This window comes from Mixophyes fleayi, chromosome 8 (genome assembly GCF_038048845.1).
Source record: "Mixophyes fleayi isolate aMixFle1 chromosome 8, aMixFle1.hap1, whole genome shotgun sequence".
In the NCBI taxonomy this organism is placed as follows: domain Eukaryota; kingdom Metazoa; phylum Chordata; class Amphibia; order Anura; family Limnodynastidae; genus Mixophyes; species Mixophyes fleayi.
Genome location: NC_134409.1, coordinates 76,569,594 through 76,591,257, shown reverse-complemented (window position 1 = coordinate 76,591,257; position 21,664 = coordinate 76,569,594). Strand labels below are relative to the sequence as shown.

Sequence of the window (21,664 nt, the reverse complement as noted above, 5' to 3'; positions counted from 1 at the left end):
TGGTTAGGTTTGGGTCAAAAAAAAGTTGGCTGAGACAAAACTTCTTAAAAATTGTATTTATTTCTTAGAAGGGGAACCCAAATTCAGTTAAATTTCAAAAATAAAATTTGTATCCCAACATTTAACAATACAGACAATATGGGGCATATTCAATTGGCCGCGTTACTGTAAAAAGTAACGCAGCCTGCGCATTATTACGGTAATAGTACGCGTAATTATCATTATTACGGTTGTTCTAACGCCGGCTTTTTGCAGAAAGCCGGGTTAAAAGTACCGTAATAACGGTAATAGTTTTAACCCGGCGGTACTTCGGGGGGAACTGAATCCCCCCTAGGTCTGTTCTTTAATCTACAGAAAGAACATCTCACGTAGCTGTGCAACCTAGGAATAAATCTTAATGACTGTCAATGGACAATATACAAGCATTTAATATATATATATATATATATATATATATATATATATATATATATATATATATATATATATATATATATATATACTTACCCTCCCATGCAATTATCTCTCACAGCATCTTGGTATCTCATGATTACAGTGAGACTGTCATGACTGACACACAACATGATTACTATGCAGGAGCACCTGCATTGTGACCATGCACTAATCAAGTCAATCAGGGCTGTCTAACATCATTATCATCATTTATTTATATAGCAATAGCAAATTCCGTAGTGCTTTACCATGCCTCATAGACTTCAAGATTAATTTTTACACTTAAATATGTCAAAATGAATAAAAGTTAATCAGTTATGTCAAACAAAACCACACCATTTTGCACAACTTCACTCATGCCAAGTTTAATGGATATTTATTGTCTAAAAAAAGGGTTAAAAACAAAATCACAAAACCCATAACTGTTTTAACTCCAAATTATTTCAAGGTATTAGTTTTCTATTAACCCAAGAAAATAAGAACTCAGCCAGACACTGTGGTCACTGGGTATAGTTCTAGATCTTCAAGGACACTACTCTCTCCAGCCTTCAAATGCCCATACTCATGTATGCTTAAGCATACATGAGTCTCTCTCTCTCTCTCTCTCTCTCTCTCTCTCACAAACACAGGATTCCCCCCCCCCCATGAGTTCCTGTCTGACAGAATAAGTATGCAAGTACACACTTTAGTGTAAAGTATGGGCATTGTGAGGACCCCACAAGTACACACTTTACATTAAAGTGTGTACTTGTGGGGTCCTCACATTAAAGCTTTAAATTCACATTTGTCTAGGTGGCTCTTAGCATGGTGCTGTGTTGATAAATCTGCTGTTTTGCTTTTGAGGTAAGTTTGTCTTATATTCATGTTGCTTTTATAGTCATCTTTTTTTTTTTTTGAAGGGATCTTTTTTGTCGGTCATGTCAGAGTCGTCCAAACGACTGCCACCAACACACACAAATGTGGACACATTTGTTGGTACACTTACAACTTATTGAAACAATGCTTCATTCTGATTGAAAGGTGACAAAAAAAGCTATTGTCTCATTTATACCTGCATGCCTTTTGTATGTCGTAGAATAAAGCAAATTACCAGTTAACAGAGAAAAATTATTGCCCATTCCCCAAAGATATTCTAAAATGGGCTGGACAGATTCGTTGGTACTCCTTAGAAAAGATTTTAAATAATTAGATTATAGTGATATTTCAAACTAATTGCTTTATTGAAGAAGTGTCACACAAGTCTTCAATCTTCTAAGCAGTCATTCAGTCTATTTAAATGGATAAAAGGGGTTACTCTTTTGTTTGGTATCATCATGTGCACCACACTGCACATGGTCCAGAGATACAAATCATAGAGTTGTCTGAGGAGATCAGAAAGAAAATTATAGACAAGCATGTTAAAAGGTAAAGACTATAAGACCATCTCCAAGCAGCTTAATGTCCCTGTGACTATAGTTGCAAATATTAGCCTACCTCTCTGAACTTGACCACAAGAGGAAAGTCGACCCCAGATTAAACAGAAGGATAGGAGAATGGTAGAAAAAGTTCGAAAGACATAAAAGCTGAACCCAAAGGTCAAGGTACGTCAGTGTCTTATCGCACCATCAACACTTTTTGAGCGACAGTAAGTCCATGGAAAAAGACCCAAAAGGACTCCACTTTCAACAGAACATCATAAAAAGCCAGACTGGAATTTGCTAAAATGCATACAAGCCACAATGCTTCTGGGAGAATGTCCTTTGAACAGATGAGTCAAAACAGGAGGTTTTTGGCAAGTCACATCAGCTCTATGTCCACAGTAGAAAAAATTTAACTTTCAAAGAAATGAACACCATACCTACTGTGGAACATGGAGGAGGCTTGGTTATGTTTTGGGGCTGCTTTGCTGTGTCTGGCATGGGGCGCTTGGAATCTGTGCAGGGCACAATGAAATCTCAAGATCTGTCAACGTATTCTGGAGCGAAACATACTGCCCAGTGTCAGAAACCACTGTCTCAGTCGCAGGTCATGGGTCCTCCAACAGTATTATAACCCAAAACACACAGCTAAAAGCACCCAAGAATGGATAAGAACAAAACATTGGACTTTTCTGAAGTGGCCTTCTAGAAGTCCTGATCTGAATCCTACTAAACATCCATGAAAAGCGCTGAAACATGCAGTCTGGAGAAGGCACCCATCAAACCTGAGACAGCTGAAGCAATTTGCACAGGAAGAGTGGCACAAGCTACCTATTGACAGGCACAGAAGTCTCATTGATAGATACAGAAATCGCTTGATTGCCACTAAAGGTTGGGCAACAAAATATTAGGTTATGGGTTCCGTCATTTTTGTCCATGCCAATTTCGTTTGTTTTATTATTTAAAATATTCTGTTGAATCAAAATTCAAATGCAAAGTCTGATTTCTATTAAATGTAGAGTTAACAATAATGGATGGCAATTACTTTTGTCAGTTTCAAGTTATTTCAGTAAAAAATACGGGATTTTCTTTCTTCGTGGATGGGTATCAACAAATTTGTTCACGTCTGTATATATTATAAGGGCACAGTTGTGCCCTTATATTAAGGTTACATCTAAAGAACGTCATTTTCCCATAGGGAATTTGTGAGAGGGGGGGCATGGTGTTTGAGGGTCTACATTTTAAAAAGTATTAAAGCTATTAAACTGAAATTTGGCTTGCGCATGGAGAACTGTCCACAGGTGCCGCATGTGAAATTTCAGAAAAAAAGAATTAAAAATGACAATTTAGGAACAATCTAAAGTTCAAAATCTGTCTGTTTTTTTCTACTTCCTGTTTTGCAAAAGTCGCCGTTTTTTGGGGGAGCGTAACTCAGTGTACAGGGCGTTTAAAGACACGCGGAAAGTTTTATTAGAAAGCTATTAGGGCTGAGGAGTGCCTTTGAGGGTTCACAAGTTTGAGAAAGTTACAGTTTGGTAAAACATGCCCCATTTTAAAGATAGGGAATTTCATAAAATGTCATAACGTTGCGCATGTCTGAAAGAGTCTTCTGCTGGGTGTACTGAAAATGGCTTCACTTGGGAGCACAAATATGGCTGTGCTCTCCCCGCATACCGATTTTCTTTTGTAAATTGCAGACAAATTAGAGATATTTGTTGACTGAAGATTGGCTGGTTAGTGTTTTGGGACTAAGGGGGGGGGCACATTGTATAATTTTTAGCCCTGGCACCGCTCTTATTTTAAAGTTTAAACCCCGTGCGATGCCAGAGGCGGCTGTTACAGAGTCTATTATAAAGTTCCCGCCCCTCAGTGACGTCAGTTAATTTATTCACTGCACTGAGGCTGGGGGGCAGGAAATTTTAAACTGCTCTGTGCTGCGGATCCTGCACTGATCACACGGAGAGGTTCTCAGAGCAGGGAATAGGCTATTTACTTCTCCCGGGATACCTAGCAGGCAGTGGGAACAGCCCTCACTAGTAAGCCTAGGATGGAAGCATAGCCAGTTAACAGGCAGCAGGATCAGCGCCAATGCCCGGAGACAGATGACACCTTTCATTCCCTCTGGATCCTACAGTGTTTTTTTTCTCTGGATGCCCTGAATAGCACGAGTCCTACCTGGGTACAGAAACAGACAATCCCGATTCTGTCCCGCTGTCATCTTATCCCCCTCTCCTCCTACCGCTGCCATTTGATCCCTCTTTCCTTCTCCTCGGCCCGCTGCCATCTGATCCCCCTCTCCGTCTCCTCCTGCCGCTGCCATCTGATCCCCCTCTCCGTCTCCTCCTCCCGATGCCATCAGATCCCCCTCTCCGTCTCCTATTCCCGCTGCCATTAGATCCCCCTCTCCGTCTCCTCCTACCGCTGCCATCTGATCCCCCTCTCCTTCTCCTCATCCCGCTGCCATCTGATCCCCCTCTCCTTCTCCTCCTGCCGCTGCCATCTAATCACCCTCTCCGTCTCCTGCTCCCACTGCCATCAGATCCCCCTCTCCGTCTCCTCCTCCTCCTGCGGGTGCTCCGGCTCGGTCCGCTCCCTTAAACCTGCAGCGCTGTGTGCAGCAGCTCTGGGAGCCAGCCGGGTGACGCTGTTCCTGTGTAAGCACCCGGCGGTGTACACGGTGGGGGTCCGGCAGAGGAGACCAGGATCCAGGCCCTGGGGGCTAACTTCCAGCGCGCGGGGGACTTATCACCTACCACCCGGCCAGCTGGTGTGCTGGACTTAAGCCGGCTCCGCCGGTTCCTGCGCTGCTACATCTGGGGAATGGAGGCTGCAGCCATAGGCCTGTGCCGGAGCCTGGGGCTGGAGGCTGGAGACCGGGATGTGGGAGCAGAAAGCAAGATCTGTGCTATCGGTGAGAGGCTGCCTGGCGCTTTATCTATATTATACCTCCCAACTATGTATATATCTGCACCTATGTCCTCTCCCTCCCCCCTGCAGCACCCATGTCCTGCCCACCCCTGCAGCACCCATGTCCTGCCCACCCCCTGCAGCACCCATGTCCTCTCCCTCCCCCCCTGCAGCACCCATGTCCTGTCTCCCCCCTCTACAGCACCCATGTCCTGTCTCCCCCCCCTGCGGCACCCATGTCCTGTCTCCCTCCCCTGCGGCACCCATGTCCTGTCTCCCTCCCCTGCGGCACCCATGTCCTGTCTCCCTCCCCTGCGGCACCCATGTCCTGTCTCCCTCCCCTGCGGCACCCATGTCCTGTCTCCCTCCCCTGCGACACCCATGTCCTGTCTCCCTCCCCTGCGACACCCATGTCCTGTCTCCCTCCCCTGCGACACCCATGTCCTCTCTCTCCCCTCCCGCGGCACCCATGTCCTCTCTCTCCCCTCCCGCGGCACCCATGTCCTCTCTCTCCCCTCCCGCAGCACCCATGTCCTGTCCCCTCCCCGCGGCACCCATGTCCTGTCCCCTCCCCCCTGCAGCACCCATGTCCTGTCCCCTCCCCCCTACGGCACCCATGTCCTGTCTCCTCCCCCCTGCGGCACCCATGTCCTGTCCCCTCCCCCCTGCGGCACCCATGTCCTGTCCCCTCCCCCCTGCGGCACCCATGTCCTGTCCCCTCCCCCCTGCGGCACCCATGTCCTGTCCCCACCCCCCCTGCGGCACCCATGTCCTGTCCCCCCATGTCTTGTCCCACCCCCCTGCAGCACCCATGTCCTATCCCCCCCTCCTCTGTGTTGTGTTGTATTTGCTCTGTGCCGGAGCCTGGGGCTGGAGACCGGGATGTGGGAGCCGAAAAGCAAGATCTGTGCTATCTGTGAGAAGCTGCCTGGCGCTATATCTATATTTACCTCCAAACTATGTATATACCTGCACCCATGTCCTCTCCCTCCAGCCCTCCCCCCGCAGCACCCATGTCCTGTCTCTCCAGCCCTCCCCCCTGCGGCACCCATGTCCTGTCTCTCCAGCCCTCCCCCCTGCGGCACCCATGTCCTGTCTCTCCAGCCCCCCGCGCGGCTCCCATGTCCTGTCTCTCCAGCCCCCCCCCCCCCCCCTGCGGCACCCATGTCCTGTCTCTCCAGCCCCCCCCTGCGGCATCCATGTCCTGTGTCTCCAGCTCCCCCAGCCTGCGACACCCATGTCCTGTCCCTCCAACCCCCCCCCCTGCGGCACCCATGTCCTGTCTCTCCCTTCCCCCCCTGCGGCACCCATGTCCTGTCTCTCCCTTCCCCCCCTGCGGCACCCATGTCCTGTCTCTCCCTTCCCCCCCTGCGGCACCCATGTCCTGTCTCTCCCTTCCCCCCCTGCGGCACCCATGTCCTGTCTCTCCCTTCCCCCCCTGCGGCACCCATGTCCTGTCTCCCCCCCCTCTGTGTTGTGTTGTATTGGCTCTCTGTGTTGCCTAGGGGCAAGAGGACGGCTCTCTGTGTTGCCTAGGGGCAAGAGGACGGCTCTCTGTGTTGCCTAGGGGCAAGAGGACGGCTCTCTGTGTTGCCTAGGGGCAAGAGGACGGCTCTCTGTGTTGCCTAGGGGCAAGAGGACGGCTCTCTGTGTTGCCTAGGGGCAAGAGGACGGCTCTCTGTGTTGCCTAGGGGCAAGAGGACGGCTCTCTGTGTTGCCTAGGGGCAAGAGGACGGCTCTCTGTGTTGCCTAGGGGCAAGAGGACGGCTCTCTGTGTTGCCTAGGGGCAAGAGGACGGCTCTCTGTGTTGCCTAGGGGCAAGAGGACGGCTCTCTGTGTTGCCTAGGGGCAAGAGGACGGCTCTCTGTGTTGCCTAGGGGCAAGAGGACGGCTCTCTGTGTTGCCTAGGGGCAAGAGGACGGCTCTCTGTGTTGCCTAGGGGCAAGAGGACGGCTCTCTGTGTTGCCTAGGGGCAAGAGGACGGCTCTCTGTGTTGCCTAGGGGCAAGAGGACGGCTCTCTGTGTTGCCTAGGGGCAAGAGGACGGCTCTCTGTGTTGCCTAGGGGCAAGAGGACGGCTCTCTGTGTTGCCTAGGGGTCATAACATAATTGAGTGAGTCTAACAGTAGTTACTTCATTGATTAAAGCTGTCCCAAATTATTGATTCCATTGGTTTATACTATTTACTTCAATTACAACAAGATAATTCCTTTAGGGACAGTTTATTTTTCAAGTTATTTTAGCCGTCCAATAATTGGTAATTGTTGGCATGAAAATGATCGTGCCTCAAGTATAGCTGCAGCTGTTAATAGCGGCTAATGTCAGTGTATAAGCACGGAGAGCGTTGGACTGCACCGCCGGGGAGCGGGGTATTTCCGATGTTTGATAGCCCCGCCACCTTTAGTGGTGGGGCGGAGCTCTGAGCAACTGTTTTTGTTTTTTTTTTTGATGGGGGTGGAGAAAATGCTTAAAAACATTGGTGGTCAGTGGGACAGCACCAGGCTGCCATTCGCTAGGCTGCCTGTTGCAGTAAGGGGTCACAAAGTCCTGTGCGGCAGACAAGAAATCTCACTTCACTTCCTGTCTGCCTGATGTGAGGAGCGACGCCGGCCAGAGAAACTACAGGTAAGTGAGGGCTGCCTATCCTATCCATACTAAACTATAGGGGAGCTGCCTATCAATACTAAACTATAGGGGGGGCTGACTATAAAAAATTATAGGGGGCTGCCTATCTATACTAAATTATAGGGAGGGGGGGCTATACTAAACTATAGGGGGGCTGCCTATCTATACTAAACTATAGTGGGAGGGGACTGCCTATGCTAAACTATAGTGGGAGGGCGGGTTGCTATGATGTGTGAGGGAATGGGGGGTTGTCTTAATAGTACATGAGAGGAAAGTAGACTATTGATTTAATGGAGTTTAGGTGGGGGCTAATTATTTAATGTATGCTATTTTATTTGTGGGGTGATAGTAGGGCCTATTAAATGAAGATGGGGTGATGGGACCTTTAATTTAATGCTGGGGTGGTTTGGGTCTATAATTGAATGTGGGGCTGAGTGTGGGGTGCAGGACTATCTATTAAATGTGAATATTAATTATTTAATGCCGGGAATGGTCATGGGAAATGGTTATATTAAATGTAAATGCTATTAATTTATTGCTGGAGCTCTTTGGAGGGAGGTTAATAGGTTTATTTATAAAATGGGAATACTATTAATTTAATGTTGGGGTTGGTTGGAGGGAAATAGATCTATTTAGTAAATGTGAGTACTATTAGTTTAATGTTGGGGCTCGAGAAAGGCCTAATTATTAAATGTGGGTGCTGTTGATTTAATGGCGGGGATCGTTGGGAGTTTTCTAAATTTCATGTAGCCATTTTTTTTCCTCAATAGGGCTTTCAAGGATCCAGACAAGCAGAAACTGATCTAAAGACACCAGCAGCCACAGGTGGTGAAAGTCACAAGACAGGAAGGAGAGAGCAGGATAGTCTGCCAACTGTCCTGAATCTGGTGGAGCAGTCTCAAATTTGGGTGACTGTTACACTTAGTCAGGATTTGGGTTGACTACAAGGACAGTTGGGAGGTATGTCCTGCTTCACACTGTACTGCTCGTGAAGGCAGAACTGCGTGCATCTAACAGTAGTTTTTCCTGTGTATTAGTCTAAAATGATAATAGATGTCTTGAGTGCACCAGGCTCCCCAACACCCCCTTTGTAGCAGCACTACATGGTATTAGGTGGGTCCCAGTCATTGGTTTCCCCGGTGGGCCCTTCATGCCCCAGTTCAAAACTGACCTGGGAGATGTTATACAACATTCACAGCAGCCTTAGGAATTGGAACCTTCAAGGGGACTGTATATTTTCCCCAAAGCTGTGTGCATTTTCCTTCTCTTGGTACAGTATTTAGAGCTTGTCTCAAACCTTGCTGGGACCATCTAATAGACCCCCTGAAAAGTCATGAGCTAGATCCCCCTCTGTGTTATAAATAATAGTTACAAAAACGTAATAGTCAAAAGAATAATGCTTATAATATTATTTAAAATAAATAAAGGGAAATATGTGTGCTGCTGATGGGGTGAGGGGAAAGGAATTTCATGCAAGTTAATATGAGGATTTATGTACCTATAATCATATTTATATAGCGCCAGCAAATTGCGAAGTGCTTTACAATTGGGAAGAAACATTTATAAGACAATAATGGGTAATACATACAGACAGAGTGGTAAGAGGGCCCTGCTCGCAAGCTTATTAAATCTCTTTCTCTGAATCCATCTGGGGGACACTGCTACAATAGGGTTGTATGAGGGTGCAGAGGCGTTAGCAGCAAGTTTAGTTTAGCTATTTACCTGCCGACTCCTCCCCTCTGCAACCCCTACTAGCCTCAGTGTAATACAAGAGCCCCAAAGAAGAGAGCAACGAAACAAGACCATACAGCAGAAGAGCAAAAGGGAGGGAACGCAGTGTCCCCCAGATGGATTCAGAGAAAGAGATTTAACATAAGTACATAAATCCTCTTTTCTCATTCATCCCCTCTGGGTGACACTGCTACAATGGGGACATACCAAAGCAGCCCCCTAGGGGAGGGAACGCTCCGATGGCCTGGTACGCAAAACATTGCGGCCAAATCCTGCGTCAGCCGACGCAAACACATTAAACTGTTAGAACTTCGTGAAGGTATGCACAGACGACCAGGTGGGCGCCCGACGTAGTTGATCCGCAGAAAACCCATGGAGCGCGGCATAAGACGCCCCCACAGAACGAGTGGAGTGAGCAGTGATCCTCGCCGGCACAGATTTGTGAGAGCTCACATAAGCATGCCTGATCGTGGACTTGATCAAACACGCAATGGTCTGCTTGGAGGCCGGCCAACCCCTCTTTTGAAAATCATACAGAACAAAGAGGGAATCCGTCTTTCTAGAAGACGATGTTCTATTCACATAGACTCACAATGCCCTAACGACATCTAAGGATGCAAGAAAAGATGACTCAGGGGAAGATGAACCACAATATCTTGATCAATGTGGAAACCTGACACAACCTTTAGCACGAACGAACGAAGAAACCATCCTTAGGATTGCCCTGTCTTCATGAAAACCTAGATATGGGGCCCTGCATGACAAGGCACCCAGCTCTGACACCTTGCGAGCAGATGCTATGGCCAGCAAAAAAACAACTTTCCATTTTAAAAGTCTCAATTCAATTGAACTTAGAGGTTCTTCAGAGGGCTCCTTTTAAAAATCTAAAAACAAATTAAAATCCCAGGGAGCCTGGGATGAAACATAAGGTGACTGACCCCGTAAAACTCCCTGGAAAAAAGTATGAACCTGGCATAACAGCCAGTCTACATTGGAGGAATATCAAAGATAGCAGATACTTGGACTTTCAGTGAAGCCAGTCGAAGCCCTGACTCCAAACCCGTCTGCAAGAAAGCCAACAGATGGGGTAACCTGAAAAGGTCAGCTCTGGAAGAATGCCGTTCACACCATCTAATATAAGCTCACCGCAATCTGTGGTATATACATGCCGAAGGAGGCTTGCGCGCTCACATCAAGGTTTGCACTACCTTGTGCGAGAAGCCCTTCGACCTCCAGAGACAGACGTCAACAGCCACGCCATTAAATCCAGTAGATGAGAATCCTGATGATAAAACGGGCCCTGTCTTAGCAGGTCAGGATGACGAGGAAGGGCCCAACCCAGTCCCGTCTGCCATCTGTTGAACAACAGCATACTGTTAGGAACCCCTCCAGCCAGTACATCAAAACCCGGAGTCTGCTCTGAAGTCTGGTGTTCACTGGAGCCCCTAGTGGTAGGGACAGACTTGGCTGCAGACAACAGAGGGTCGTGAGTTGTGCACTGACTGGGGAGAACCCAGCGATAGAGTATAGGAGCAAACAGCACAGTGAAGTCCAGGCAAGGGTCGAGGGCCGGCAGCAGACAGAGTATCCAGTAGACAAGCCGAGGTCAGAGGTGACAGGCAAAACAGCAGCGTAAGAGTCCAGGCCATAAATCAAGGGGCACAGGCAGTCAAACGTAGTCAGGTATCCAGGCAAGGGTCGGCAACAATAAACAGATACAAGAGCAAGCAGGTGCAGAGAGCAGGCTAGAGCACTGAAACAGGAACTATAACCGGCAGTGAGGCCCAGTTCTGACTGCCTTAAATACTATGATGATCAAATCAGAAAGGAGGAGGAAAGGGCTGATAATCAGCCTCAGGAGGCTGCTGATTAATTACTAGCTGGGAACTAGCATAGGTCAGATCACAACCAGGAACATGTATGAATGACAAATAGAATCATTTGGAGCTGGAGGATGTCCCTACAACCTCCAAAAATATAACAGTGCATTGAAACTAACGTACGAGCTCGGCAGCTACCTTACGCCAGGATGCAGCGTACCGCCGTGTCTCGTAACACGTACCAAACCCATCTGGCCCAATTCGGAGCCACCAGGATTACCGGAAGGCCCCCCAGATGAACCTGTCTAAGAACCCGCTCAATCATAGGAATTGGCGGAAAAAGATTATTCCCAGATGAAAGTCCCATTCCATTGTCAAGACATCTACTGCCACCACCCGGGGATCCCTAGTTCTGGAGCACAACTTGGGAACCTGACAATTGTGCCTGGATGCCATTAAATCCAGATCCAGCAGACCCCATCTCTGAACCACATGAGGATGAAGCGACCACTGCCCCGGATGGAACGAATGCCTGCCCAGGAAATCCATTCCCCAAATTTCGAATCCCGGAATGAACACAGCCAAGATGGCTGGAACAAAGGCTTTGGCCCAGGTGAAGACCTGATTTGTCACCTTCATGGCCCCTGCACTCTATAGTCCTCCATCGGTTTATATACGTTACCGCAGTCGTGTTGTCTGATTGCAGACGTACCAGCTTGCGCTCTCCCTGAAGGGCCAGAAGCATCGCCTGTAACTCGAGAATGTTGATTTTGCGGAGGAAAACCCTGAAGACTGGCATCTGTAGTCACCAGGGTCCAGGACCAAGGAACAAAGGATTGTCCTGCTGCTAAATGGCTCATATTCATCCACCAAAGGAGGGAAAGACGTCCTTTTGCTTTAAGAGTCATTTGTTGAGTATCGAGATGAAGAGGAGACCCCGACCACTGCCTCAGGAGGTCCCATTGGAATCTGTGAGAGTGAAATTGACCATACAGAAGGGTCTCGAACGTGGACACCATATGTCCCAGGAGCTTCATGCCTAAAAGAATGGATGGTCGACAATTATGCAGGTATCTCCTCACTGACTCCTTTAGCGTGCAAGCCTTGGATTCCGGAAGGAAAACTCTCTGACACCTGGAATTAACTGAGAGACTTTGGATAGTTTATAATCCAACCGTGTTGTTCCAAGGTTCGAATGGTGAGACCCAATTGCTGTTCCAAGCTAGCCAAAACGAGGCCTTGAAAAGTAGGTTGTCTAAAGAGGGAATGATGTTTACACCCAGATTTCTAAAAAGTGAGCAGCCATTACCGCCATAATCATTGCGAATACTCTGGGCGCTGTTGAAAGCCGGAAGGGCAGAGCCTGGAATTGGAAGTGGGAGCTTCCCATATTGAAACGCAAAAGAGACTGATGTCCTTCCCAAATTGGAACATGTAGATAAGCATCTTTGATACATATAGATTCTAAAAACTCTTGAGGTTCCAATCCCTGGATGACTGAACTAACAGATTCCATCTGGAACTTGCTCACCCGGAGGTACTGATTCAGGCCCTTTAGGTTGAGAACCAGCTGAAACGAACCGTCTGCTTTTGGAACCAAAAAGAGCTTAGAATAAAAACCTTGTTCCTTTTGAGACTCCAGAACATGCCATAGCTCCCACGGAAAGAAGAGAGGCAACCGAACAAATCATCTCCTGCCTTCTTACCGCGGACAAGGCGTGTGAAAAAAACAATGAGGAGTGGGTCCTGAAAGATCCAAAATGTAGCCACTGGCCATAATTCCTAAGACCCAATTGTCTCGAGAGGTTGCCGCTCACTGATCCAGAAACAAATCTAGGTGACCCCCTTCCCCACGCCGCTACGTAATGCCGAGGGATTGTCTGAACTCTTGAGGACTGGGTGCCTCTTAGAAGAAGACCCACTTCCTCTGACAGCCTGTCCCCAGGATCCCTGGGTTCTGCCTCTACTGGTACACTGACCCCTGTGAACCGGGTTTACCCGAAAGGAATGCCGAAACGAACTAAACCTAGGAGCTCCTTCCCCCCCGTGGCCTGACTGATCATGGTATCCAACTCAGGTGCAAAAAAGACCGAACCAGAATAAGGCAAGGCTTCCAGGGCCTTTTTAGATTACACATCCGCATCCCAGAACCTAAACCAGAAGATTCAGCCGCAGCTGAAACCGCAGAAGAAATGGAGGCTGTGTTCTGTGCTGCTTCATATAAATAACCTGATGCTTCCTTCAAGTGCATGGCTAACGTAGGAAGCTCTGAATCCTGTAATCCAGCTGCTAGTTGATCAGCCCAAGATTCCATAACCCTAGCAACCCATTCCGAAGAAAACATGGGTCTGAAAGATGAACCCGCAGCAGAAAAGATAGACTTGAGACAACTCTCTATCTTTCTATCCTGGGGTCCTGAAGGACAGACGAACTCGGCACCTGCAAAGTAGTATGACGAACCAACCGAGCTACTGGCGCATCTACTCTGGGTACTTGTTCCCAGCGCGCTGCCTCCTGTTCCTGTAAGGGATACAGATTAGCAAACCTACGGGGAACGGAAAACCTCTTATCCGTCTGTTTCCAGGCTGCCTCGGCTATCTCTGTAAGCTCCACCGATGAAGGTAAACAACCCGTTTTAGGTCTTTAAAGAGTAAACAGACCCTGGTTCGAGGGACCCGGCTCCTCTGAGTCTATCAGATCCAGGGTCTGACAGGAGCGCTATAACCAGATACTGAATGCCCTGGGTATTTAATGACTCATCCCAATCACCTAACTGGGTAGAATATGAATCCTCAATCACTTCCCCTTCAGAAGACCGTTCTGAATCTGACAGCGAAAAAAAAGTTTGGCGCTTGGTTTTAGGTGTAACCCTACTTGGAGAATCTAACCACCTATTCAAGCGGTCCAATCTCTTTCCTAGGGAAGATGACCAAGCTGGCTCCGATTGGGCAGACCGATGGGGATTTGGAACAGAAATGTCCCCCTCGGCTATCTGTGAAGCAGCAATCACATTGTCTTCCGAGGCAGCTGGGGCAGACCATGTAGGAGCTTCCACCTCCATGATCGCAGTCTCTGCTTGTCTGTTAATAGGCTGCGCTAACATAGACAGACTTTGCTAGCGAGGAAACCCATGCTGTCACTGCAACGACCCCTGTGCTGCGCTCCACCAGACGCCACTTAACACTGCGCGCACACAGCACCCTGGTCCTGCTGACCCACAGGAAGTTTGGCATCACATTTGGAGGAAGCATAAAACTTCACTTTAGTGCTTCAACCCTTGTCAGACCTATTGACACAATTTTTTTTTTAATTTCTATTTTTCTTATAACACACAGTCGCACCACAGCACCCGGAGGAAACCCACGCAAACACGGAGAGAACATACAAACTACTCACAGATAAGGCCATGGTCGGGAATTGAACTCATGACACCAGTGCTGTAAGGCAAGAGTGCTAACCACTTAGCCACTGTGGGTTCTATATTTCTTTTTAAAAAAATCATTTTAGTTGAGGCAGTTTTGATAATAAAATTTTTGCACAGAAGATATCAAACAACAAGTCAAAAGATTTTGTTAACATTTGTAAAATATCCTTAGTCAAATATAGGAAGATGCTTCCACTAGCTGCTGCCAATGTTTATTTGATCCAAATTTGAATTCAACTTAGATGATCCTCCCATTGATGCGACAAGTCTCATGATATAGGAATGGAAATTTAGCTGACATTTTACATTCAGTATCTTAAAAACGAAAGCAGAAATTCATTTGGGGGAGTGGCCTCTAAGCACTTGGAGTAGCACAGTCGGATGGAGTGGTGTAAAGCACACAGACACTGGACGGTGAAGCAGTGGAAATGTGTTCTGTGGAGTGACGAATCACGCTTCTCTGTTTGGCAGTCAGATGGCATTATGCCAACTGTGAAGACTGGTGGAGAATGGATAATGTTATGGGGCTGTTTTCAGGGTTTGGGCTAGGCCCCTTGTCTCCATTGAAGGGCAATCTTAATGCTTCAGCATAATTGGTTATTTTGGACAATACTATGCTTCCAACTTTGTGGCAAAAGTTTGGGGAAGGCCCTTTTCTATTTTAACATCTTAAAAACGAAAGCAGAAATTGATTTGGGGGCGTGACCTCTAAACTCTTGGAGTAGCACATCTTGCTATCTCCTCTCCAGTATAATTATCAGTTTTCCTCCTATAAACAGTGCTCCACTCTCTGATGACATATCAGTTGAACTAGGGCGATATCCCTGCTGCCGTAGACACCTAACTGAACACCCACCAGAAATCTCCCTAATTGTTGTGCCAACTCCCTGGGATTACACAAACTGCTCGGTCCCCGCTATGACTTATAGGTGATGGAAGTAAATTCTAACTGTGGCTGTGTGCTGAGGAAGTGAAGCAGAGTCGGGAGCAGCACTTACTTAAAGCGTTAATTAAAATCATCACTGGTTGTCAATACCAAGCGTCGGATGGACAATGCTATGCTTCCAACTTTGTGTCAAAAGTTTGGGGAAGGCCCTTTTCTATTACAACATGACTGTGCCCCAGTGCACAAAGCAAGGACTACAAAGACATGAGTTTGTTGTGAAATAACTAGACTGGCCTGAACAGATCCCTGACCTCAACCCCATCGAACACCTTTGGGATGAACTGGAACGGAGATTGCAAGTCAGGCCTTCTAGTCCAACATCGGTGCCTGACCTGATAAATGCTCAACAGAATGAATGAACACAAATTTAACATCTTGTGGAAAGCCTTTCAAGAAGAGTGGAAGCTGTTATCGCTGCAAAAGGGGGATTAACTCCATATTACAGTATATCTATTTGAATACAATGTCATTACAGTCTCTGCATGTGTATTGGTCAAGCGTCTGAATACTTTTGCCCACATAGTGTATGTTTTTACCTCCGATAATAATTTATATAGGAAAGAACCTCTTATAAAAGCTAGATGTTGAAAGATTGTTATTTTTAAACAAATATAACAAGTAAAATTGTATATTTACTACAGACAAAACTTTCCTGATCCGCAGTAACGGATTAAAAGGTGAAGGTACTCCTGCTGGACACCTTAATGCATTCATTTCTACTTATTGTCCTATTGACCTAGGAGTTTAGTACCTACACCTAAAATTGCAGATTATATTATCTAAACCCAGATGCTGTCAATTTAGTAGTATTGCTAACTATACCTCACCATACTGATATTAAGTACCTGGTCTGCTAGACCCCCTGTGATATTTATTACAACTGTAATGGGGAAAATCTCTCACAATACTGTTTCAGGCTAAATAAAATTGCTTTGTTAAAATTACAACTACTTCTACATCTAGCGAGACACAGCAGCCCTCTCCTTCAAGACCCTGACAGGACTCTAAACCCTGTACTACGGATATGTCTGAGATTACATTGCAAGAGGTTCTGCTTGTCATTAATATCTGTGAAAAGATGATTACAGACAGAATTGGGGAAGTACAGATGGATTTGTCATTGCTGCATCAAGATATGCAAAAATTGAGAAAGTGGGTGGGCGAGGCAGAGACCCGCAATTCTACTCTAGAAGATGTTACTGCATTTATAAAACAGCAAATTACCAATCTAGAAAAACAGAGGATTGCTTCTAAACAAAAGATATCTGACATTGAGGGACACCTCCACCATAATAATGTTCGATTCGTGGGCATTCTGGAAGGGGTGGAGGGAGACCGACCGGAGTCTTTCCTTGAAGAATCGATGAAACAGCTTTTTGGAAAAGATAGTTCTACTACACACTTCACTATTGAAAGGGCACATCACATTTCTAATATCGGGCCACTGTCGGGGCATCCCCAAGTACATTCATTGCTAAGATTCTACATTTTCGGGACAGAGATACCATCCTATATCTAGCTCAGACCAAGGGAAGGGGTAATGTTATTACTGTATGTTGGGTTAGGGTAAGGGTAGTTTGAGGATGTAAATGGATTTATTTAATTATGTTTCTTATTCTACTGTCACACAATGTCTTATTATGTTTCCATATAATACAGAAATGTACTATCTATTCTTCTGATAATGGATGCCTGGGTGCCTCCTGGGATATACTATGGTGGTGCTTGGGAATGGACACTGCTTTGACCCCATATTGTGTATCACACCATGATGGCTAGACTATCTGGATACGGACCACTTAACATCCGCCTCACATTCCTTTAGGGTCTTTTAATTTTAACATTGAGGCCATGAACATTCCAGGTTATTTGCCTCACTGAAATTTGATGAATAGAAAATTAGTAGCTCTTAAACGTCCTTGGGTGGGCTGTACATATCATGCGTATATCAAAAAAGAAAATAGGTGGTACCACAGCGCAAACACTAACTATACCAGCAGAAACCTATGTACAAACTCTGATTTACCATTGAGCTTGAAATACTAGAAATAAAAAAAAAACATATACATAGGAATGGCGCTAATAATGAATACAATAAAAAACAACAGTATAGATCAAAGTATAAATGCCAAATACTTCAATAAGTCAGTTTTCCTTCTCATATATTTCCGTGATGATATATAGGAAAAAAGAGATCACAGAAGAAAGATCATAGTGCAGACTGATATAAGCACAACATGTGTTCTCAAAACTCCATCCTTCATATGTCTTAACATACAACACCTCACATCACCAGGGGATACCTTCCGTAATGACCCCCTAAAGGTATGCAATTACAAGAGTTATTTGCAATCACTGGCATACAGTATAGAATAATTCCTTATTTCCGGTCCCCTCCTTCTTAATTCTCTCCACTGGTTAACATGGACCCATGCATACATATATAAAAACAAGCACTCATAGTGCATTATCCTTCTATAAAAATGGTTTTATTGTCACACTTCCAGCATAATGACACTAATGAAAAACAGATATACAAAAATATATAAAAATTCTCAGGTAATCCAGTACTGGATGGACTCTTACCCTAGAGCAAATAGTATGCAGTGTGTAAATAATGCAGATGGAGAACCGGCTAACTCCAATGACACGGAATCCAGGAAAAGAGCTATCCTGAATCAAGTGTGCACCCAAGCCAACGCGTTTAGACACGTAGATCTTTGGCAAGGCTAATGAGGCTATGACCATTTCCTCTACTTAAACTTGAACTGGCCAATCGCTGCCTGAGTGCACCTGTGTATATCATACACAATGTCAACATAAAACTACCAAAAGGATATAACGAATTGTTAGTATGGAATAGCTACTTCTTCCTATTCACTAATTGCAAGAAAATAGAGGAAATACAACAGCAATACTGAAGTCCGTTCAACAGACCCACCTGCCATCCTAATTACACAGAAGGATTAACCTTTTCTCTGTCCTACACTGATGAGACAAACAAATCTGCAGTGTGTCCATAGACTAGTCACAGTTTCCACTCAAATTCCCCATCTTGTTGAATGATTAACCATATACTCACATGTTAGTAGCCGTTTCAAGACAGACTTGTACCTTGCCCAACAGAATTCTTTCGATGAACCTATATATGGCCTGTCCCCTATATAGATATATACGATAACGAGTGGATTATAAATACCATGGCAATATTTTGCAATAATTATGCCACAATAGAAGGAATGATTATGATACTACTTTGATGCATGTCCCCATAAAAAATAATAATATAAAAATAATGATATTAAAATAGTAATAATAAAAAAAAATGGCATCAATATGTATGATAAAAATGGATATATTAGATTTGTCCCAGTAAACTCAAGTTCAGAGAATGACCCAAATCTAGTTACTACAGACAAAAGAGCTGGTAAAGAGAGTTGCATGTTATCCACTCTATCTCCAACGCACAGTCCATTTATATCTGGGTGTACTCGTATCATACAAGCCAATGGTTCAATAGCCGGGACAAATAAGGTTGGTGACAGAGGACATGCCTGCCTTGTGTCCCTGCCAAGGGCAAAGCTTCGAGAGACAAAGCCATTGGCACAGACATGGGCCATTGGGGATGAATACAGGAGGCGGACCCAATCCATATAAACAGGACCAAAACCAAATCTAGATAGAACTGCCCATAAATCTCCATTTGATCGAATCAAAGGCTTTTGCGGGGTCCAATGAAACAACCACTGCCTCACAAGCCCCTCAATGTCTCAGCTGATAGTGGCAAAATAGGCGACATAGGTTAATAGCAGTTGATTTCCCTGGTATAAAGCCAGTTTGACCAGGGTGTACCAACTCAGAGATTCAATACAATAATTGCCTTAGACATAGTCGGGAACATTGAGACAGTTTCTAGGAGATTTTTAGAAGTTTCTAATAGTTTAGGGGCAAAACAAATCCAAAATATTTCATATAAAGTTCAATAGGTATCCCATCTATGCCCGGGGCCTTTCCATTTTGAAAAGAGGAAATTACAGTACCAATCTCTTCTAGTGTGATGGGGGAGTCAAGGACTTCTCTACTATTTAAACTCGGTTTGGGCAAACTAATCCCTTCAAGAAATGTCACCAAATCAATGACAGAGTACCTTAGAGCAGTGGTCAAGGAACAGGGGTAAATTACGCCAAATGGGGTAAAAATGAAATTCCTGGGGGTAATGCTGCCGATTCACATGCTGTCAGTTGGATTGTAGACCCCTTTAATTGTGAAATTGCTGTTGTACCAGAAGAGCCTCAAGGGTTGGCAGAGGCACTTCTTGAGCTTTGATGCAATAATGAAGCACGTATTGCATTTGAAAACAAAGCAGATTTGTCATATTTTTGGATGTCAACAGCTGCAAAGGCATTCATAATTGCACATGAGGCGACAGTCAAAAAGTTGCTGCCTTTTGCAAGAACCTACCTTTGCGAACAAGGATTTTCCCCTCTAACGTACATAAAAACAAAGCAGAGAAATCGATTGGATGCTGAAGACTGTATCCAAATTGCTCTGACATCAAAATGCCCCAATATTGATGCTCTCGTATCAAAAATGAAGCAACATAATTTCTCTAAAACCTGAAGTTTTGAAGTTGAAGCTTTCAAAGACATTTTGAATAATTCAATAAAATTTTGAATTCCAATAATTAATAATATATGATTTCCTTCCTTTCAAATCAAGGGGGTAACGTCGGCATATCTAAATATATTTTGGGGTAAAAGGTAAAAAAGTTCCCTGACCCCTGCCTTAGAGGCATATGTAGGTTTAAAATAATCATAGAAAATGTTAGCTATCTCTAGAGTCAAAGTCGCAATACATCCCGCAGCATTGCTGACTCCTTCAACTACAACAGCTACCCCCTTCAGATCTGGTTGCATATGACAAAAATCTACCACATTTGTCAGCCTCAAAGTATTGTGCTTGTTTAGAGAAAAGAAGCCTGCGCCTAGACTTATCTAGGAGATAATCCGACTACTCCCTCTGGGTAGTAAGCCACTGAATCTTATCAGCATCTCTGAGAAGAAATATAAGCAGCTTCTAAATGGTGGGATTTCCTTTCCAACTCTTCACCCCTAAATCTGGTTCTATGTTTATAGGAGTTGACAGCAGTAAACACCTTAAAAGGCATCCCGTATAATGGGGGGGTTTTACTAAATCTTGATCAGTAAAATACCCCTCCTACTAGGACTCCAAATCAAAAGTGTTATCTAATAATTTTAACCAAAGGGGGTTGAATTTCCAGAACTTTTGTGCCCTCGGGCAGTGAGTATCAATAGTAAGAACCAGTGGGGAGTGGTCTGATATTCCTCTAGACAACTAATCAAATACAGTTGGCATCTAGACAGGAGGCCTAAATCTATCCTAGAGAATGTATGACAGAAGGCCGAGAAACAAAAGAATTGTCTTTCCTCCGGATGTGTCTACCAATCCTATCTCACTCACCAACTGTGCAAACTTGGTTTTACCAGAGAGAGCAGATCCTCCAGATTCCTGCCATCTATCCAAAGAATTGTCAAGTACCATATTAAGATCTCCAAGGCATAATACCGGAGTATCTGGGCTTAAAAATATAAAGTCACTATATTTTTTTAAGAATATCGCCATTATAGGGCGGGGAATATAAACTCCAAGGAGAGCCAGTGAGACAGAATTTAATGCACCTCTAACAAATACATATCAGCCCATTGGGTCCAATTGAACTATATCTAGTGCAAATTTGATTAGTTTCTGGATAAGTAAGGATACACCTTGGGAATTAGAAGTATGGACTGCATGATATGCCTAAAAAACATATACATAGGAACGGCGCTAATATAGTGGATACAATACTACTCCTGTTCCACATCCCCCCTGCAGTGGGCCGATAAATTTAAGTACTTGGGTATCTGGATCTCAAAAGATATGTCAGATTATTTTGAATTGTAATATTCAGCCTCAAAGTGACTATATGACAGGTAGGATGCAGGCTTGGAAAAAGTTGCCGCTCACGGTCACAGGGTGTATCAATGTCATTAAAACGATTCTACAGCCAAAATTTTTATATGTACTGCAGCAATCGTCTGTTTATGTCCCTAAAGCTGCTTTTAAGAAGATAGATCATTATATCGTATCCTTGGTATGGGTGGAGAGAGGGCTCATGTTAAGCTCACAACTCTTTGCAGATCTAGGAGAATGGGTGGACTTGCCCTCCCAAATTTCAAGTTATGCTATTATGTCTCACAATTGGCACATATTAGACAATGGGTGACGTCTAGATTTTACACCGAGCTACAGGATTACTTAATTGCTGAAGAAGGCTCTCCCTATATATGAATCCATTTCCT

General features: G+C 45.1%; 1 protein-coding gene across 1 annotated transcript in view; it reads right to left on the bottom strand.

Moving 5' to 3' along the window:
• The window catches only part of ATF6 (activating transcription factor 6), a 124,005-nt gene that overhangs the window by 40,383 nt on the left and 61,958 nt on the right, over positions 1 to 21,664 (bottom strand). The gene's annotated exons all lie outside the window — the stretch shown is intronic.